Raw genomic sequence first — 7,163 nt, forward strand, 5'->3', positions numbered from 1 at the left:
TCTAGGGTGGGCACGAGGCCCAACGTCGGCCAGCACAGCCCCCCATTTCTAGGCAGGGCTCAGCGAACTGACGTGGGTCCACATGCAGAAATGATCTCTGAGTAAAGGCTCTGTGCAGGGGGCACTTCCTCCTGCCTGACCTTTGTCAGCTGTCAGCACCTGGGAAGATGAAGGCTCACTTACTGAACATCAACATTTTTGTAAACCACGTGTTTTCCCAGCCGGGTGTCTAATGGGGTGACGAAACGAGTGGAGATAAGGCCTGTGCGAGCAGAGGAAGTCCGGCTGCCTTATTTTCCTCTTTCCTTTGGCTCCCCTGGAACCTGGCAGCAGCTCCCTTGCTGCCACCCCAGCCCGGGACCCAGGGCACTTGATAGTGGATATGTAAGCCCTAGGCTTTCTAAAAGCCAGGACAGGATAGCTCTCCATTAACCCCCAAAACTCCTGGACTGCAGAGTGAGGGATGAACCCCAGCGACGTGGAGACACGGAGGTGGTGTCCCAGGGCCAGCTCGACTGCCAGGGTCCCCAGGCACTGGCAAGTGGCATGGGGAAGGTCTCCTGGAATCCTGAGGTCCAGTTCTTCGTGTCATTATTTGAGGTAGGAAGGGAAGAGGTAGGGGCTGTGACGAGGCTGGTGGCAGATGTGGGAGACCCACCTGTGTGCCCTGGGCGAATCCAGAGCTGGAGCCTGGTAGGTGGGCTCAGTGAGAGGGAGCCAGTCAGCGGGCCTTTGCCTTCTCGTGTTATCGTGTGGTCTTTCGGGGCATATTCAAGGAAAAAGAAGATGGTATTTCCTTTGCTATGGAGCTGCTGCACGAAAATAAGATAAACTGATTTTTTTCCCTCTAACTAAGGGATTCTGTAGAATTAGGGAAGGGCAGAGCTGGAAGGGGCCTCTCTGGGGAGCTGCTCCGAGTCCTCCGTGGCTTGTTGAAGTTCGCCCACGGCCCCGAGTTCCAGGCCAGGCCTCGAACTTGAGTCTCCTGCGCATCTGTTTTTTTCTCTCCGCTGGGTGTGTTGTTTTTTTTTTTGTTTTTTGTTTTTTTTAATTTATTTAGTTATTCATGGCTGTGTTGGGTCTTCGTTTCTGTGCGAGGGCTTTCTCCAGTTGTGGCAAGTGGGGGCCACTCTTCATCGCAGTGCGCGGGCCTCTCACTATCGCGGCCTCTCTTGTTGTGGAGCACAGGCTCCAGACGCGCAGGCTCAGTAATTGTGGCTCACGGGCCCAGCTGCTCCGCGGCATGTGGGATCTTCCGGGACCAGGGCTCGAACCCGCGTCCCCTGCATTGGTAGGCGGATTCTTAACCACTGCGCCACCAGGGAAGCCCCTGGGTGTGTTGTTTTAAACGCTAAATTAGCTGGCTCTTTTCCTTGTTTCAGAGGAGAGGAGCTGGGGCAGGAAGGAAAGGGGAGGGAAGAGACGGGGAGAAAGGAGATATGCTATTCCAGGCAGCAGGGAGGTTTGACTGACTGGAGGTTTCCCAGCTCGTCCGAGGGCTAGAATTATTTTTCTCCCCCCAATTTTTTTTTTTATGATTTAAAAAAAAATTTTATTGGAGTATAGTTGACTTACAATGTTGTGTTAGTTTCAGGTGTACAGCAAAGTGAATCAGTTATACATACACATATATCCAGTCTTTTTTTTTTAGATTCTTTTCCCATGTAGGCCATTACAGAGTATTGAGTAGAGTTCCCTGTGCTCTACCGTAGGTCCTTATTAGTTATCTCTTTTATACATAGTAGTGTGTATATGTCAATCCCAATCTCCCAATTTATCCCTCCCTCCTTTACCCCCTGGTAATCATAAGTTTTTGGTTTTTTTTTAACATCTTTATCGGAGTATAATTGCTTTACGGTGTTGTATTAGTTTCTGCTGTATAACAATGTGAATTGCTATATATATACATATAACCCCATATCCCCTCCCTCTTGCGTCTCCCTCCCACCCTCCCTATCCCACCCCTCGACCATACCACCCTGAACGCGCCCGATCCCATCTCCCCCCAGTTTTTAATTTTGAAATATTTCAACTGAAAAGTTGGCGAAGTGGCCCAGAGAAGCTTCACCAGTTGTTAACATTTTGCCACATTTGGGCCTGAGCTTTCTCTCTAATTAGACACATATCTAATTTTTACACATGTTAACATATCTATAACTTGATACATTATGTATAATATGATATAACTAATGTAATAATGATACTATATATATGTACATATATATAATTTTGTTGTTGAACCTGTGAGAATTTGCAGATATCCAAATACTTCACCCCTGGATACTTTAGCTCGTGTCTCCTAAGAACAGGGACATCCTCCTACATGACCAGAGCCCCATAATTATCACATTTGGAAAACTTAACATTGATAAAATATTTTATAAAATATACAGCCCAGGGCTTCCCTGGTGGCGCAGTGGTTAAGAATCCGCCTGCCAATGCAGGGGACACGGGTTCGTGCCCCGGTCCGGGAAGATCCCACATGCCGCGGAGCGGCTAGACCCGTGAGCCACAACTACTGAGCCTGCGTGTCTGGAGCCTGTGCTCCGCAATGGGAGAGGCTGCGACAGTGAGAGGCCCACGCACCGCGATGAAGAGTGGCCCCCACTCGCCGCAACTGGAGAAAGCCCTCGCACAGAAGCGAAGACCCAACACAGCCAAAAATTAATTAATTAATTAATTAATTAAAAAAAAAAATACAGCCCATATTCAGATTTCCCTCACTATCTCAGTGATGTCCGTTTTAGCTCAGAGGGTTACTTTTTGAGACCATCAGATCCTAGGGATGGGAAGTTACCTCGTGCCCTCATGTCAGTGCATCTGAGAACTAGATCAGTTCTGTGTAATGATGAACTGATTTTTCATGAATGTTCCCGAACCATGTGGGTGTGACACATTGTAAAGCACATTTCAGAACTTGACCTAAGAGCATAGGCACCTTTGAGCAACGTTACCCAAGTCACAAACAGCTTGTGGCTGCAGAGGTGGCCCCCATCCCCCACCCTACTCCGCTGCTGGACCCCATCTCTCCCCTCATTTAGTTCTCCCCCTCCCTGCCCCACCCAGAGAAATGGGCCTGGTTCCCCCTTCCTTTCCTCTTCACTCACATTGTATCTAATTCCACTTCAAGTCCCTTTCTCCTCCCCTTCTCGTCCCTTTCTCCTCCCCTTCTCTCTTCCACCAGCTGCCACTGGTAAATCTGCCCTCATTTCATAACACCCTCTCCCTGGGGCTGGTTTTCTCTCTCTCCCGTCTCTCCCTCTCTTGGCTTCCGTTGTGGGTCTAATCATGTCTGTTTCACACAGAAGTAGTCTTAGTAATATACCTGTGTTAAGGAAAAGAAAAATCTGTGTTTGGAAATGCTCCCATGTTTTTTTAAATCTTGATTTCTATTTATTGCATAAATTGCATTATAACAATAAAAGAGTATTTAGAAGGTGTAAGTGATACTCCTCGTTCTTTTTTTTCTTTCTTTTTTTAAAGGAAACTAACTTTTTTTTAATGATTTTTTTTTTTAATTTATTTTTTGGCTGCGTTGGGTCTTCGTTGCTGTGCAGGCTTTCTCTAGTTGTGGGGAGCAGGGGCAACTCTACTCTTCATTGCGGTGCGCGGGCTTCTCATTGCGGTGGCTTCTGTTGCAGAGCACAGGCTCTAGGCACATGGGCTTCAGTAGTTGTGGCACATGGGCTCAGTAGTTGTGGCTCGCGGCTCTAGAGCGCAGGCTCAGTAGTTGTAGCGCACGGACTTAGTTGCTCCACGGCATGTGGTATCTTCCCAGACCAGGTTTCAAACCCTTGTCCCCTGCATTGGCAGGCGGATTCTTAACCACTGCACCACCAGGGAAGCCCGGTACTCCTCTGCCTAATCTGCCTAATCTAACACATCACCTGTTCGAGTTTCCCAAGCCTATTTCCTGGCCTTGTCCATGTTGAAACAGAGTGAAGGCAGTTTTGTTTTCTGCAAAAAGTTGTAAATTGTGTAGTTAAATGTAATAAGGGATCTGTGTCCTCAACTTCTAAAGGCACCTCCACAGATTCTATACACAAGCCTCTCTACCTCCTTATCCTTCTCTCCTTAAATTTAGTTTTCCTCAGGAACCAGGAAGAATGTTAAAATAAACAACTTCTAATCAGTTTAATTGTCACCTCCCACCGCCTTTTGTAGTACTTAACAATGCTGTGTTCTACAGCTTGCATGTTAGGTGTTTTTGTATTTTATGGTTAAACTAGGATTTTGTAAACTAGGTTAGGAAGTTAACCACCATTTACAACATTTCTTTCTGTAGGTAGAAAATATATTGCAAGTTCCAAACAAACAACTCACAAATGAATGTTTGGAACACAGACCTTTGACAGGCATGCCTGCTGGTACTTGTTTCAAAGTCTAAAAGCACAACCTGGGCTCTACTTTAATCCTAGACATGTCAGTCTTTTCCAATCCAGAGTTCATTAAAATTATGTCACAGTCCTCCCTCGGCCCCCGAGATGCACAGCAGATCTTCCTAATGGGTGAGGCGGGAGGAGGGGCAGCCCCCTGAGATTGGGACCCCGGGAAGAAAGAGTAGAGCCTCACCTGAGGCTTACACCTGCCAACATGGCAGCTGTGGTTCCCTGGGTCCCATGCCCAGGAAACCTGAAATAGACCCTCTGTGCTGGGAGCTGTGCAGTGCACACACCGGTCAGCAAGTATTTGAGTACAGAATGTATGAGCCATGGCCCCTGCTTCCAGGGGGATGCAAATCAACTAGACATAAAAGGATAACTAATGATACTTGAAAATCAGTGAGGAATGACAAATGAGTAGAGAGAGATCATCTTGGGCTGGGGTGGTGAGAGAAAGCTACATGGCGGGGGTGGATAGAAACTTAAGCCATGCCTGGAGGATGCAGGATGATTAGAGGGAGAGAAGGGGCAGGGTGGGGATGCACTGGGCATGCTCAGTGGCCCACCTGCCCCTAGTAACCTGGGGTACTTGTTAACAATGCAGCACCCACATGGATCTCTTTATTAGAATCTCCGAGAGAGCAGCCCAGGAATCTGCTGTTTACAAGTTTCCCAGTGACTCCAAGCCACTGATTGAGAGGAACAAGCAAGAACCAGTGAGGGCCCATGGAAGGGGATGGAGGCTGTAGCTTCTGGCTCAAGTGGCCCACTTGTGCTGTGGGCTACGAATCACTTAGCCTTGTGGGCCCCAGTTTCTCGGACTGGGGTGAGGAGTAGAAAAGCAGAATGGGTTGCATATATGTGGTGGCTTAGTGGCCATCAACTCACTGTCATTTATTGATGCTTTCCATGTGCTAGACAATGAGTTAAGTGTTTGTCATACGTTTATTTAATTTCCACAACAACCTTTAGGAAGCAGGAATTTTAAGGGTCTGCTTTCACACATGGGGAAAGGGAAGCTCAGAGAGGTTAAGCAACCTGCCCAAAGTCACACAGCCAGTAAGTGATGGGTCTGGGATTCCAGTGCAGATCTGTGCAACAGGAGAGCCATGGATTGTGGACACACAAGGACTGTTAAAAATGATGCCTCAGGAAGGTAGTTAGTCTAGGCTTTCCTGTTCGTGTTCACTACAGCAGGGCTATTTATGCCTATCTATGCCAGATCTACTTCTTTTTATTAAAGTCAAAATAAATAATCCATTGTACTTTTGCCCAGCCTCTGGAGTGATCTCAACCCCAGCACAAATGGCTAATCCTCTAAATTTTACACCCTGTGTGGTGAGAAGCTCAAAGCTATCCTCCTCCAGGGAAAGTTCTGGATGGAGACCCTTCTCCTTTCTCATGGTAACTGGCCCAAATGGCCCTGAGGATTATAGCCTATTTAATTCCTCTCCAAAAAATTAAACTGTCTCATACAAGGCACTCTTTGGATAAGGAGATGGCTGTGATAGTGGAGTTCATTTCTATCCCTTACGTCCAAAAAACAAGGAGAGTGTCTCTACTCTCTCTGTTCAGATCATGAAGTCTCTATTTTGTTTGAAAGGCGAGTAGGAGTCCCGTGGCTTATGACCCTCAGAGAACTCAACGGTCCCTTCAACAGGTACAAATACAAGCCACCATTTTTGCACTGTGAAGACATGAGCCAGAAGCAGCGAAAATCCAGGGTCCTGTGACAGAAGCTGTGCAATAGCAACAAAAGGAAGACCTTTAAAACCCAAGGGCAACTTGGAAGCTAAAAATGCAAGGTATCTGAACATGCTGCGTCAAGTCAGCGGAAATCTTGGTTTACAACAGGTTGTGTGGCAGCACTTGGAAGCAGCACCAGCCTCTCCCTTGTTCTGCATGCTGGTGTTTTCCTCCCAGTCATATTTTGGCCTTGTACCATAAACTTCATGAAGGCAGGACTGAGCCTGCCTTGTCTGCAAGAGCCTAGCACATAGTAGGCAAACAGTATGTGTCTGCTGAATTAGTGCCAATCCGTGGCAGAGGGCCAGGTTCAGTGTTTACTGCATTACAGGCACCAGGACTCTGTAACTCCTATCACCCTTGGTGTCTTGGGAACTTTAGACTCCCTCTGAATAGAGAGTGCCAATTACCACTTGGGTATATGACCTATAATTAATCTTATCTCAGTGGTAAACCCATAATTCATGTTGGTTTTGGGGGGGTTTTCTTTTTTGGTTTTTGTGGGGGTTTTTTTGAAAATGAAAATTGAGTGTCCTGAGAAATGAACTCACTTTGATCTGGACACGTGAAGTCAAAGTACAAAATGTCTATAGTGTTTCTGCTTAGGATGTGCTGAGGCATCAAACAGACAAGAGGGTCACGGGCATTTCCAAAGGGCTGGGTGGTTTCATGACTAATCACTGTAATTACATGCTTGTTCAGATACTGGTTCCCCTGGCTACAGAGACCAAGTTTGTGGAAAGAGGAATGGAGATTTGATCAGGAGAAGTTTAAGTAGAAACAATCCTTTTTACTGGGGGGTGGGGGGGAGATGGAGTGAATTAGCCCACTCCCTGGGCTAATACGAGCATTCTGTCAAGTGCATCACTGCTCAGCCCCTCGTGTGCGGACCCCTGGGGGATGAGGCTCCTGCGTGTCAAGCTGTCATCCTACCATGGAGCTGGGTGACGTGCATGGCCCCACCCACAGCTGGTCACCTGCTCAGCCCGGGAAAATGGCATACATTCAAGGTGCACAGGAAGGCTTCTGGGGCTG

The sequence above is a fragment of the Eubalaena glacialis genome, chromosome 19, assembly GCF_028564815.1.
Source record: "Eubalaena glacialis isolate mEubGla1 chromosome 19, mEubGla1.1.hap2.+ XY, whole genome shotgun sequence".
Taxonomy (NCBI): Eukaryota; Metazoa; Chordata; class Mammalia; order Artiodactyla; family Balaenidae; genus Eubalaena; species Eubalaena glacialis.